This window comes from Oncorhynchus nerka, linkage group LG24, assembly GCF_034236695.1.
Source record: "Oncorhynchus nerka isolate Pitt River linkage group LG24, Oner_Uvic_2.0, whole genome shotgun sequence".
NCBI lineage: Eukaryota > Metazoa > Chordata > Actinopteri > Salmoniformes > Salmonidae > Oncorhynchus > Oncorhynchus nerka.
Window position 1 is genome coordinate 10,117,701 of NC_088419.1, and position 13,315 is coordinate 10,131,015.

The following is a 13,315-nucleotide window of genomic DNA, read 5'->3' on the forward strand; positions in this document are numbered from 1 at the left end:
CCCATCTGGGATGGGAAGAGGGGGGAATTATTTTTCTTTGTGGGCCATTTCCGTATAGACTTACCTAGTTTAGGCTATTTTTCCTTTTTGGATTATGTTTTCGTTTTTGCTTGGAGTAATGTATCTGGACTATATCACATCTCTTAGGAGATGTGAAGAGAGGGAATCACAACTTTTTCCTGCTGGAAAAAGTTGGCTTATGTGGACAATCATTTTACTTTTATTTTGAGCTGTTCTCCGCTCTGTTAAATGAGGGTTGTAAGTTCCTAGGTGGCTGGTAGCCAACTTAGTACATAGTGGGATTGAATGGAGAACATGATGGTAATACATATATATCTATTTCTGTTTAATACCGTGCCTTATTTCATAGTCCCTTTGGGAGAAGTTTCTCTTTGTGTCTGGATCTAGTTAGGTTGTGTCACGTCTCTGGTGAGACGTGAAGAGAGGGTTTTGTAAAGAATTGCTATTTCTTATGCAAGTGACCAGCCTACTGCTAAATACATGGCTACAACTCACAGTAAAGCCTGTGGGGTCCCCTACAGGATAGCTCCCACATTACACACATAATCTCCCTTTTAACCGAACACTGTGTGCCCGAAGAGGATTCTACGATGACGGACAGACAACTGAGCCAATGGCGGAAGACTACAGACTACCCCAGCTGAACCAATCCAAAGATCCGATCTTCTAGAACCAACCTACTTTCTGTGCCGTATATTAGGGCTGTGCTGATTGTTAACGCTCTCTTGCCTGCTGTTGCACACGAACTAACGGAAGAGCCGTAATTACGCTGTACTAGATATCTTCACTCTGAATAAACTGTCACTTGTCATAAAATTTACCACTTTGTCTGAATCGATCCTTGACCGGCTCACCCATCTACATATCTAATTACTAACAACCGCAGTGTTCCCAGTCTAGTGACAGCAGCAATACACAACTATTGGTGTTATTCTGCCATTAAACCTTGACGAAGAAGAAATAAAAACAAGTGTTCCCAAACAAACAACCTCTCCCCGCTCTTCAACTGGTCGTTTAGTACAGCAACGTTTCAGAGCGTAAAAACGATCGCAGCCCTGGTTTCTATGGATCCACAAAACAACAATGCGGTCCAGTTCGCAACAGGTTCGTGTTAGGTTTCTCCCCAGCCCTCCCTGTTTCTTTGACGAGCCAGTACACGTGCAGGTAGATGGACTATCTCCGCACCAGAAAGTGGAGTTAAGGTCCATCCTCTGGGACGATAATGGGGTCATCTTCAGAGCTTCCTCCGTGTATAAGGCAGATGCTACAGGACAAGTGGACCTTTACCGCTCTCCTTCTCTTGGCGGCAGTTACACGGGAGTTGAACCCATGGACTTGTTTTGGGCCATGGCGCCCGAGACTCCACACAGCAAAATGTTAAAAAATAATGTGTTTGGTTCAATTATGGTTAATATAGATGTTCTGCATGGGGATACAGGTGAGCTCTTGGCCACAGTGACCAACGAGAGGCGGTTCATGACAGAAGGTGCGAGGAGGATACCGTTGGGCTTGAAAGGAGGAAGAATTCGGGGAGTCCTCTTTCTATCACCCGGTTAGTAACTTAGACCATTCAAACTGCTCTCAAGTGGGAAATTGTATTTTTGTGGCCACAGGACCAGTATTAATACACATTGCTCTAAGGAAATGGCAATCCATTGATTGTATATACTGTAGGCCTACACCTCAATTTTTTTGTTAAACCAAAGGGCCAATATTAATTATGATTTAATTGTGCCAATGTGGTGGTGTGAGTTCTCCTAAGAAAAACACAAATTACAATGTTAGATGTTCCATAGGCCTTTGTATTAGACAAGGCCAACTTTGCATTGCATAGGTATGCCAGAAAACAACAGAAACCTATCCCCCCCCTCCTTAGGCCAGGGTCCATTTCCTGGGGTACTAGATGTGTATATTCTGGGTGGAGGTCTATCAGAGGTCCGGGCCAGTCTGCTGGCTAACAAAGGCTTCGTGGTTCTGGCGCTGGCCTACTACGGCTACCAGGACATGCCCAGAAACGTTCCTAAACACTGACCTGGAGTACTTTGAAGAGGCCATTACATTCCTGAGGAGACAGCCACAGGTTAGTGGAGGAAGACGAGCAGGTGTAGAAGTGGTGATTAGGTTCATCATGTCCATGTAATGTCCAGGCCTTGAGTTTCCCAAAAGCATTATAGTACTAAGATCGTCGTAATTCCATTGAAACTAAATGGATGAAAGATGGACCTTAGTGCTAATGATGTTTTTAGGAAACACAGCCCAGCACTCTTACTCTGAGACGCATCATGAATATGGGCCATTTGTTCCATTAGAAGAAAATATCACCTTGAGATTCCTCTCACTAAACTTTTATATATTTTTTTAGCTGTGTAAAAGCTGCCATCTACTGGCTGTTGTTTGCTCTACACTAGGGCTTTCCCCTACCCCAAAAAAATAAATAAATCTTGGTCGACCAAGAATCGTCTGTTCTTTCGAACCAAATTGATTTTCCATATATAGACACATCCAATGTTATTTAATCAAATCAACTATATGCGCTGAGCTTGTCTGATGCTTTAAGCAAATAATAAGATTAACAAATAATTAAGATTAACACACAAAAGCCTAGAGGGAGTCGACCGCAATTGATTTGATTGTGCCGCCTGGCTCAGACTTGGTGCGCTAGCACCCATATTCTCTCTCTCCCTGCTACAGCCACCACCACAGAACATCAGTGTGTATAGCGCTGTCTCTCTCTCCTCCCTGCTACAGCCACCACCACAGAACATCAGTCTGTATAGCGCTGTCTCTCTCTCCTCCCTGCTACAGCCACCACCACAGAACATCAGTCTGTATAGCGCTGTCTGTCTCTCTCTCCTCTCTGCTACAGCCACCACCACAGAACATCAGTGTGTATAGCGCTGTCTCTCTCTCTCCTCCCTGCTACAGCCACCACCAAAGAACATCAGTGTGTATAGAGCTGTCTCTCTCTCCTCCCTGCTACAGCCACCACCACAGAACATCAGTCTGTATAGCGCTGTCTGTCTCTCTCTCCTCCCTGCTACAGCCGCCACCACCACAGAACATCAGTGTGTATAGCGCTGTCTCTCTCTCTCCTCCCTGCTACAGCCACCACCACAGAACATCAGTCTGTATAGCGCTGTCTGTCTCTCTCTCCTCCCTGCTACAGCCGCCACCACCACAGAACATCAGTGTGTATAGCGCTGTCTCTCTCTCTCCTCTCTGCTACAGCCACCACCACAGAACATCCGTGTGTATAGCACTGTCTCTCTCTCCTCCCTGTCTCTCTCTCTCTCCTCCCTGCTACAGCCACCACCACAGAACATCAGTGTGTATAGCGCCGTCTCTCTCTCCTCCCTGCTACAGCCACCACCACAGAACATCAGTGTGTATAGCGCTGTCTCTCTCTCTCTCCTCCCTGCTACAGCCACCACCACAGAACATCAGTGTGTATAGCGCTGTCTCTCTCTCCTCCCTGCTACAGCCACCACCACAGAACATCAGTGTGTATAGAGCTGTCTCTCTCTCCTCCCTGTCTGTCTCTCTCTCCTCCCTGTCTGGCTCTCTCTCCTCCCTGTCTATCTCGCTCTCCTCCCTGTCTGTCTCGCTCTCCTCCCTGTCTGTCTCGCTCTCCTCCCTGTCTGTCTCGCTCTCCTCCCTGTCTGTCTCGCTCTCTTCCCTGTCTGTCTCGCTCTCCTCCCTGTCTGTCTCTCTCTCCTCCCTGTCTGTCTGTCTCTCTCTCCTCCCTGTCTCTCTCTCTGTCCATGTTGCTGAAGCTGTAACATAATAACAGCCATTTCTGACTGAAAAGTTACGTTACCAAAATCCCCACATTTGTTTCGGGAAAAACATTCCTTATTCCCTCAGCCGTCACTCTCTTTACGTGACACGTTTGCTTCGTATGCATGTGACCACTAGGGCCTGACCTATAGCATATCATAATCACATCAATACATTTGGTTATAGCAAACTCTGAACACCGTAACATGTGACCAATAGGGCCTGACCTATAGCATATCATAATCACATCAATACATTTGGTTATAGCAAACTCTGAACACCGTAACATGTGACCACTAGGGCCTGACCTATAGCATATCATAATCACATCAATACATTTGGTTATAGCAAACTCTGAACACCGTAACATGTGACCAATAGGGCCTGACCTATAGCATATCATAATCACATCAATACATTTGGTTATAGCAAACTCTGAACACCGTAAAATGTGACCCGCAAAATGGATGCAGAGGACGTGACAAATAAACTGGAAAACTGGGGTAGTGTTTTCTGGTTGCGCAGGAGGTTAAAGGTTAAAGGGAATGAATTTGACTAGTTGTGGAAGATACTGGAGATCATGTGTAAATAATGAAGGAGCCAGCACTGCTTGTTATGGGTGCCTATTGTATTTATTCAAGCGAATTATTCAATGGTCGCGTTTGTTATTTTTAAATAACTTAAAATGCTTGATTGCCTACTAATGATAATGACATCGTGGTTCTATACTAACCCTACTAATGATAATGACATTGTGGTTCTATACTAACCCTACTAATGATAATGACATCGTGGTTCTATACTAACCCTACTAATGATAATGACATTGTGGTTCTATACTACTAATGATAATGACATTGTGGTTCTATACTAACCCTACTAATGATAATGACAGTGTGGTTCTATACTAAATCTACTAATGATAATGACATTGTGGTTCTATACTAACCCTACTAATGATAATGACATGGTGGTTCTATACTAACCCTACTAATGATAATGACATGGTGGTTCTATACTACTAATGATAATGACATCGTGGTTCTATACTAACCCTACTAATGATAATGACATGGTGGTTCTATACTAACCCTACTAATGATAATGACATCGTGGTTCTATACTAAGTCTACTAATGATAATGACATGGTGGTTCTATACTAAGTCTACTAATGATAATGACATTGTGGTTCTATACGAAGTCTACTAATGATAATGACATCGTGGTTCTATACTAACCCTACTAATGATAATGACATCGTGGTTCTATACTAACCCTACTAATGATAATGACATTGTGGTTCTATACTAACCCTACTAATGATAATGACATCGTGGTTCTATACTAACCCTACTAATGATAATGACATGGTGGTTCTATACTACTAATGATAATGACATGGTGGTTCTATACTAACCCTACTAATGATAATGACATTGTGGTTCTATACTAAGTCTACTAATGATAATGACATCGTGGTTCTATACTAAGTCTACTAATGATAATGACATGGTGGTTCTATACTAAGTCTACTAATGATAATGACATGGTGGTTCTATACTACTAATGATAATGACATCGTGGTTCTATACTAACCCTACTAATGATAATGACATCGTGGTTCTATACTAACCCTACTAATGATAATGACATTGTGGTTCTATACTAACCCTACTAATGATAATGACATCGTGGTTCTATACTAACCCTACTAATGATAATGACATTGTGGTTCTATACTACTAATGATAATGACATCGTGGTTCTATACTAAGTCTACTAATGATAATGGCATGGTGGTTCTATACTAAGTCTACTAATGATAATGACATGGTGGTTCTATACTAAGTCTACTAATGATAATGACATGGTGGTTCTATACTAAGTCTACTAATGACATGGTGGTTCTATACTAAGTCTACTAATGATAATGCCATGGTGGTTCTATACTAAGTCGTCTACTAATGATAATGGCATGGTGGTTCTATACTAAGTCTACTAATGATAATGACATGGTGGTTCTATACTAAGTCGTCTACTAATGATAATGGCATGGTGGTTCTATACTAAGTCTACTAATGATAATGACATGGTGGTTCTATACTAAGTATACTAATGATAATGACATTGTGGTTCTATACTAAGTCTACTAATGATAATGACATGGTGGTTCTATACTAAGTCGTCTACTAATGATAATGGCATGGTGGTTCTATACTAAGTCTACTAATGATAATTACATGGTGGTTCTATACTAAGTATACTAATGATAATGACATCGTGGTTCTATACTAAGTCTACTAATGATAATGACATGGTGGTTCTATACTAAGTCTACTAATGATAATGACATGGTGGTTCTATACTAAGTCTACTAATGATAATGACATGGTGGTTCTATACTAAGTCTACTAATGATAATGCCATGGTGGTTCTATATTAACCCCACTAATGATAATGACATGGTGGTTCTATACTAAGTCTACTAATGATAATGACATGGTGGTTCTATACTACTAATGATAATGACATTGTGGTTCTATACTAAGTCTACTAATGATAATGGCATGGTGGTTCTATAGTAAGTCTACTAATGATAATGACATGGTGGTTCTATACTAAGTCTACTAATGATAATGACATGGTGGTTCTATACTAAGTCTACTAATGACATGGTGGTTCTATACTAAGTCTACTAATGATAATGCCATGGTGGTTCTATACTAAGTCGTCTACTAATGATAATGGCATGGTGGTTCTATACTAAGTCTACTAATGATAATGACATGGTGGTTCTATACTAAGTCGTCTACTAATGATAATGGCATGGTGGTTCTATACTAAGTCTACTAATGATAATGACATGGTGGTTCTATACTAAGTATACTAATGATAATGACATGGTGGTTCTATACTAAGTCTACTAATGATAATGACATGGTGGTTCTATACTAACCCTACTAATGATAATGACATCGTGGTTCTATACTAAGTCTACTAATGATAATGACATCATGGTTCTATACTAAGTCTACTAATGATAATGACATGGTGGTTATACAAGGCTGCTATACTAAGTCTACTAATGATAATGACATAGTGGTTCTATACTAAGTCTACTAATGATAATGACATGGTGGTTATACAAGGCTGCTATACTAAGTACTAATGATAATGACATTGTGGTTCTATACTACTAATGATAATGACATAGTGGTTCTATACTAAGTCTACTAATGATAATGACATCGTGGTTCTATACTAAGTCTACTAATGATAATGACATAGTGGTTCTATACTAACCCTACTAATGATAATGACATGGTGGTTCTATACTAAGTCTACTAATGATAATGACATGGTGGTTCTATAGTAAGTCTACTAATGATAATGACATGGTGGTTCTATACCAAGTCTACTAATGATAATGACATGGTGGTTCTATAGTAAGCCTACTAATGATAATGACATGGTGGTTCTATACTAAGTCTACTAATGATAATGACATGGTGGTTCTATAGTAAGTCTACTAATGATAATGACATGGTGGTTCTATACTAAGTCTACTAATGATAATGACATGGTGGTTCTATAGTAAGTCTACTAATGATAATGACATGGTGGTTCTATACTAAGTCTACTAATGATAATGACATGGTGGTTCTATAGGAAGTCTACTAATGATAATGACATGGTGGTTCTATACTAAGTCTACTAATGATAATGACATGGTGGTTCTATACTAAGTCTACTAATGATAATGACATGGTGGTTCTATACTAAGTCTACTAATGATAATGACATGGTGGTTCTATACCAAGTCTACTAATGATAATGACATGGTGGTTCTATAGTAAGTCTACTAATGATAATGACATGGTGGTTCTATAGTAAGTCTACTAATGATAATGACATGGTGGTTCTATAGTAAGTCTACTAATGATAATGACATGGTGGTTCTATAGTAAGTCTACTAATGATAATGACATGGTGGTGCTATACTACTAATGATAATGACATGGTGGTTCTATAGTAAGTCTACTAATGATAATGACATGGTGGTTCTATAGTAAGTCTACTAATGATAATGACATGGTGGTTCTATACTACTAATGATAATGACATGGTGGTTCTATAGTAAGTCTACTAATGATAATGACATGGTGGTTCTATAGTAAGTCTACTAATGATAATGACATGGTGGTTCTATAGTAAGTCTACTAATGATAATGACATGGTGGTTCTATAGTAAGTCTACTAATGATAATGACATGGTGGTTCTATACTAAGTCTACTAATGATAATGACATGGTGGTTCTATACTAAGTCTACTAATGATAATGACTTTACTTATTATTATAATGATGATGATTTAATAATAACAATAATGAAGCAGATCAAGGAAAAAGGAGGTTTATTCATTTTTTTGTTTTTTTTTGTTGACCATTTGGATCAGTGTAAACAACACTAAATAAATTATAAATAATATCGAGAGGCTGGTCTAACGGAAAAAAAAGAAGAGTGGAAAACATTTATTACAACATAGTAAAGATGTTTAAAAGAGCTGAAATTGTTGCGTGAAGCTTGGTGCTCACCGAATCCGTAGGCTATCAACCAAACTGTCCGTCAGGCAACGGAAGCAGGATCTGCCTTATGTCTGTAGATATATTGACGATTTCTAAAGCCAGGCACATTTAACAATTAGACTAGCGATTTACAGACCTAATTAAGTTGGTTTCCTCTCTCCTCACTTTTCTTATACAATAAGGCAAGGGCTGTTTTCTCGTCTCCTAACTCCGCTGCCTTGTTCTCAAGACCAATATGCTGGGTAATGTTGCTATTATGCACACAGCAACATGGTCTAGGAAAAGTCATCAATTCAACAGAGCACTAATGTGTTTCAGAACCGTGGACAGCGACCAATATCCATCGTGGGGAGAAAGCGCATTTGTGTCAGGAGAATTCTATACTCCTGTTCATTTATCAATTCAATTAGGATACCCTTTAGTCTGTTATATGAGGATTTGTAAGATACTGATAGAAAAGGAAACAGACAGAGGCCCAGTCTACCACAGTTAACTGTTTATTCACGGGAACGTTCTGACGTGTACAGTACAGGACCTTCAATTTATAGCGACACACAAATTTACATTTACATTTAAGTCATTTAGCAGACGCTCTTATCCAGAGCGACTTACAAATTGGTGCATTCACCTTATGACCTCCAGTGGAACAGTAGTGCATCTAAATCTTTTCAGGGGGAGGGGGGGTGAGAGGGATTACTTTATCCTATCCTAGGTATTCCTTAAAGAGGTGGGGTTTCAGGTGTCTCCGGAAGGTGGTGATTGACTCCGCTGTCCTGGCGTCGTGAGGGAGTTTGTTCCACCATTGGGGGGCCAGAGCAGCGAACAAATCCGCCCGGCAACAGAGCCTAGGGGAGTGGTGTCTTCCTCCCCTCCCCTAAGATAGGGAGAGACCTGGGACTGGGGAGTGTTCCAGCCAAGGTCTCCCCGGATCTGGCTCAGACAGATAGTCTGTCCTCAAAACACAAGACACATTTTTCCCAAAACGTTGATTCTGACTAAAACCACACACAGTATTATAATATAATCATCGAATGAGTCTAACACTTACACACATGTATTATAATAATCTATTGATTCAAATTAAGTTCATACCATCACATGGTATCAGACCTATGGTTTCATACCATCACATGGTATCAGACCTATGGTTTCATACCATCACATGGTATCAGACCTATGGTTTCATACCATCACATGGTATCAGACCTATGGTTTCATACCATCACATGGTATCAGACCTATGGTTTCATACCATCACATGGTATCAGACCTATGGTTTCATACCATCACATGGTATCAGACCTATGGTTTCATACCATCACATGGTATCAGACCTATGGTTTCATACCATCACATGGTATCAGACCTATGGTTTCATACCATCACATGGTATCAGACCTATGGTTTCATACCATCACATGGTATCAGACCTATGGTTTCATACCATCACATGGTATCAGACCTATGGTTTCATACCATCACATGGTATCAGACCTATGGTTTCATACCATCACATGGTATCAGACCTATGGTTTCATACCATCACATGGTATCAGACCTATGGTTTCATACCATCACATGGTATCAGACCTATGGTTTCATACCATCACATGGTATCAGACCTATGGTTTCATACCATCACATGGTATCAGACCTATGGTTTCATACCATCACATGGTATCAGACCTATGGTTTCATACCATCACATGGTATCAGACCTATGGTTTCATACCATCACATGGTATCAGACCTATGGTTTCATACCATCACATGGTATCAGACCTATGGTTTCAGGACTGTAACATTCTAATCATTTATTAAAACACATTTCCTTATCAATTTGTTATAAAATAATATACTTTTTTTTATTTGTGTTGCCACCATTCTTACATAATATAATCATATACAATTTCAGTAGCACATGTTTCAGTAGCACATGGACTGATGGGCTGTGCCATCCTAATGGCCCCCACAGTGGATCAGTCCACTCAGACAGGCGTGAACCAGAAGGGTGGCTTGGACAACATGATTTAAAATATATCCATTTTTGTATTTTCTTTTTTTGCTACTGCTCGACTAAAGAAATCTCGGTCGACCAACAGCCTATCGACCAGTCGACTAAATGGGATCAGCCCTACTCTGTACATCAACAGAACAATGCTCTTCATGTTTAATATTTAACTATCTATTTATTGATTTGTCAAAACCAGTTTACCTTGATTGTCTGTAATGATTTTAAGTCTCTTGGCAAACCATTTTATTTTCCTCTAGTTCCAGGGTCCAGGAATAGGAATCCTGTCCATCTCGAAGAGTGGCGACCTGGCTCTGTCCATGGCCTCTTTTCTCTCTGGCATCTCAGCCACAGTCTGGATCAACGGCTGCAACGCTAATATCGTGACGCCGCTGCACTACAAAAGAACTCGTCATCCCTCCCCTCGTGCCTATCCTAGAGAACATCACCCTCTTACCGTCTGGCCACTTCGACGTCCGAGACACCATTCAGGACCCAGATACTGAGGGGAACCGTGGTTCTTTGATCCCAATAGAACGTTCCAGTTCTAGGTTCCTCTTCGCCGTCTCGGAGGACGACAGGAACTGGAACAGTTGTCTCTTTGCCCAGCAGGCCGCCGCCCGGCTGAGGCATCATGGGAAAGAGAACTTTGAGGTGGTGACGTACCCCAGGGCGGGTCATTTGCTGGAGGTGCCCTACATGCCTCACTGCCCGTCTGGCTTCCACTCTGCGGTGGGTAAAGTGGTTGAGTTTGGAGGAGGGGTTAAAGCCCACCATGAGGCTCAGCTGGATCTGTGGAGGAGGGGCTAAAGCCCACCATGAGGCTCAGCTGGATCTGTGGAGGAGGGGCTAAAGCCCACCATGAGGCTCAGCTGGATCTGTGGAGGAGGGGCTAAAGCCCACCATGAGGCTCAGCTGGATCTGTGGAGGAGGGGCTAAAGCCTACCATGAGGCTCAGCTGGATCTGTGGAGGAGGGGCTAAAGCCCACCATGAGGCTCAGCTGGATCTGTGGAGGAGGGGCTAAAGCCCACCATGAGGCTCAGCTGGATCTGTGGAGGAGGGGCTAAAGCCCACCATGAGGCTCAGCTGGATCTGTGGAGGAGGGGCTAAAGCCCACCATGAGGCTCAGCTGGACCTGTGGAGGAGGGGCTAAAGCCCACCACGAGGCTCAGCTGGATCTGTGGAGGAGGAGCTAAAGCCCACCATGAGGCTCAGCTGGATCTGTGGAGGAGGAGCTAAAGCCCACCATGAGGCTCAGCTGGACCTGTGGAGGAGAGGTTAAAGCCCACCATGAGGCTCAGCTGAACCTGTGGAGGAGGGGCTAAAGCCCACCATGAGGCTCAGCTGGACCTGTGGAGGAGGGGCTAAAGCCCACCATGAGGCTCAGCTGGACCTGTGGAGGAGAGGTTAAAGCCCACCATGAGGCTCAGCTGGACCTGTGGAGGAGGGGCTAAAGCCCACCATGAGGCTCAGCTGGACCTGTGGAGGAGGGGCTAAAGCCCACCATGAGGCTCAGCTGGATCTGTGGAGGAGGAGCTAAAGCCCACCATGAGGCTCAGCTGGACCTGTGGAGGAGAGGTTAAAGCCCACCATGAGGCTCAGCTGGACCTGTGGAGGAGGGGCTATAGCCCACCATGAGGCTCAGCTGGACCTGTGGAGGGGCTAAAGCCCACCATGAGGCTCAGCTGGATCTGTGGAGGAGGGGCTAAAGCCCACCATGAGGCTCAGCTGGATCCGTGGAGGAGGAGCTAAAGCCCACCATGAGGCTCAGCTGGACCTGTGGAGGAGGGCCCACCATGAGGCTCAGCTGGATCCGTGGAGGAGGGGCTAAAGCCCACCATGAGGCTCAGCTGGACCTGTGGAGGAGGGGCTAAAGCCCACCATGAGGCTCAGCTGGACCTGTGGAGGAGGGTCCAGGAGTTCTTCAGGAAACACCTGAAGGGCAGCAACACTGGCCAGAAAGCCAGGCTGTAACACGGAGAGAATGGCTACCGTCCAGGTCGACGTTTGGACAGGTGTTTAATATATCAGCTAATTAGGGACGTCAAGCGTTCACTCTGCTGCACAGACCCTCTGGACGCTTTAGTCTATTGGTTAAATTGTGCTTAGGATCATTTAAATGGTTAGTAGTGAGAAAGTAGTGTGAAATATGTGATTATTGAAGAAATCTATTTGCTTCATTTACTATCATCCTAAAATAAGATATTGAATTATTTAGCCATTTCTAATTAATGTATATTACAGTACTTTCCATGATGTGTTACTACAGTTACACAATCTGACGTTTTGACCACATCAAATTGGGGGGAATTACCCAGCCTTTTTTTACCTCTGATTGGAGATGTTAGTATATACATTAATACACGATGACACATGATCAATTAGTTAAAACAGATCTGTCTTTGCTTTTGGACTGTTGATTTTGTCATACGTGCTTTTGGGGTCGCAGAGTTTAGAGCGCCGTGAGAATGACACAGAGTTTAGAATGCCGTGAGAATGACAGAGTTTAGAACGCTGTGAGATTGACACAGAGTTTAGAACGCCGTGAGAATGACAGAGTTTAGAATACCGTGAGAATGACAGAGTTTAGAACGCCGTGAGAATGACACAGAGTTTAGAACGCCGTGAGAATGACACAGAGTTTAGAACGCCGTGAGAATGACACAGAGTTTAGAACGCCGTGAGAATGACACAGAGTTTAGAACCCCGTGAGAATGACACAGAGTTTAGAACACCGTGAGAATGACACAGAGATTCTCACGGTGTTCTAAAGACACAGAGAATGCACGGTCTCTATAAAAGTCGCTGCCCACACACCAATACACAGATTTCATTTAAATAGCATGTTTTGGGAATTCTTATATGGGGACACTCAAAGTCAAATCTTAAATTAATCATTGTTTATTGTCAGGTTCCAT

General features: G+C 42.4%; 1 pseudogene; it reads left to right on the forward strand.

Moving 5' to 3' along the window:
- The first annotated feature begins 1,071 nt into the window (after window positions 1-1,071).
- Window positions 1,072-12,371, forward strand: LOC115123276 (acyl-coenzyme A thioesterase 1-like; annotated as a pseudogene).
- The last annotated feature ends 944 nt before the right edge of the window (window positions 12,372-13,315 follow it).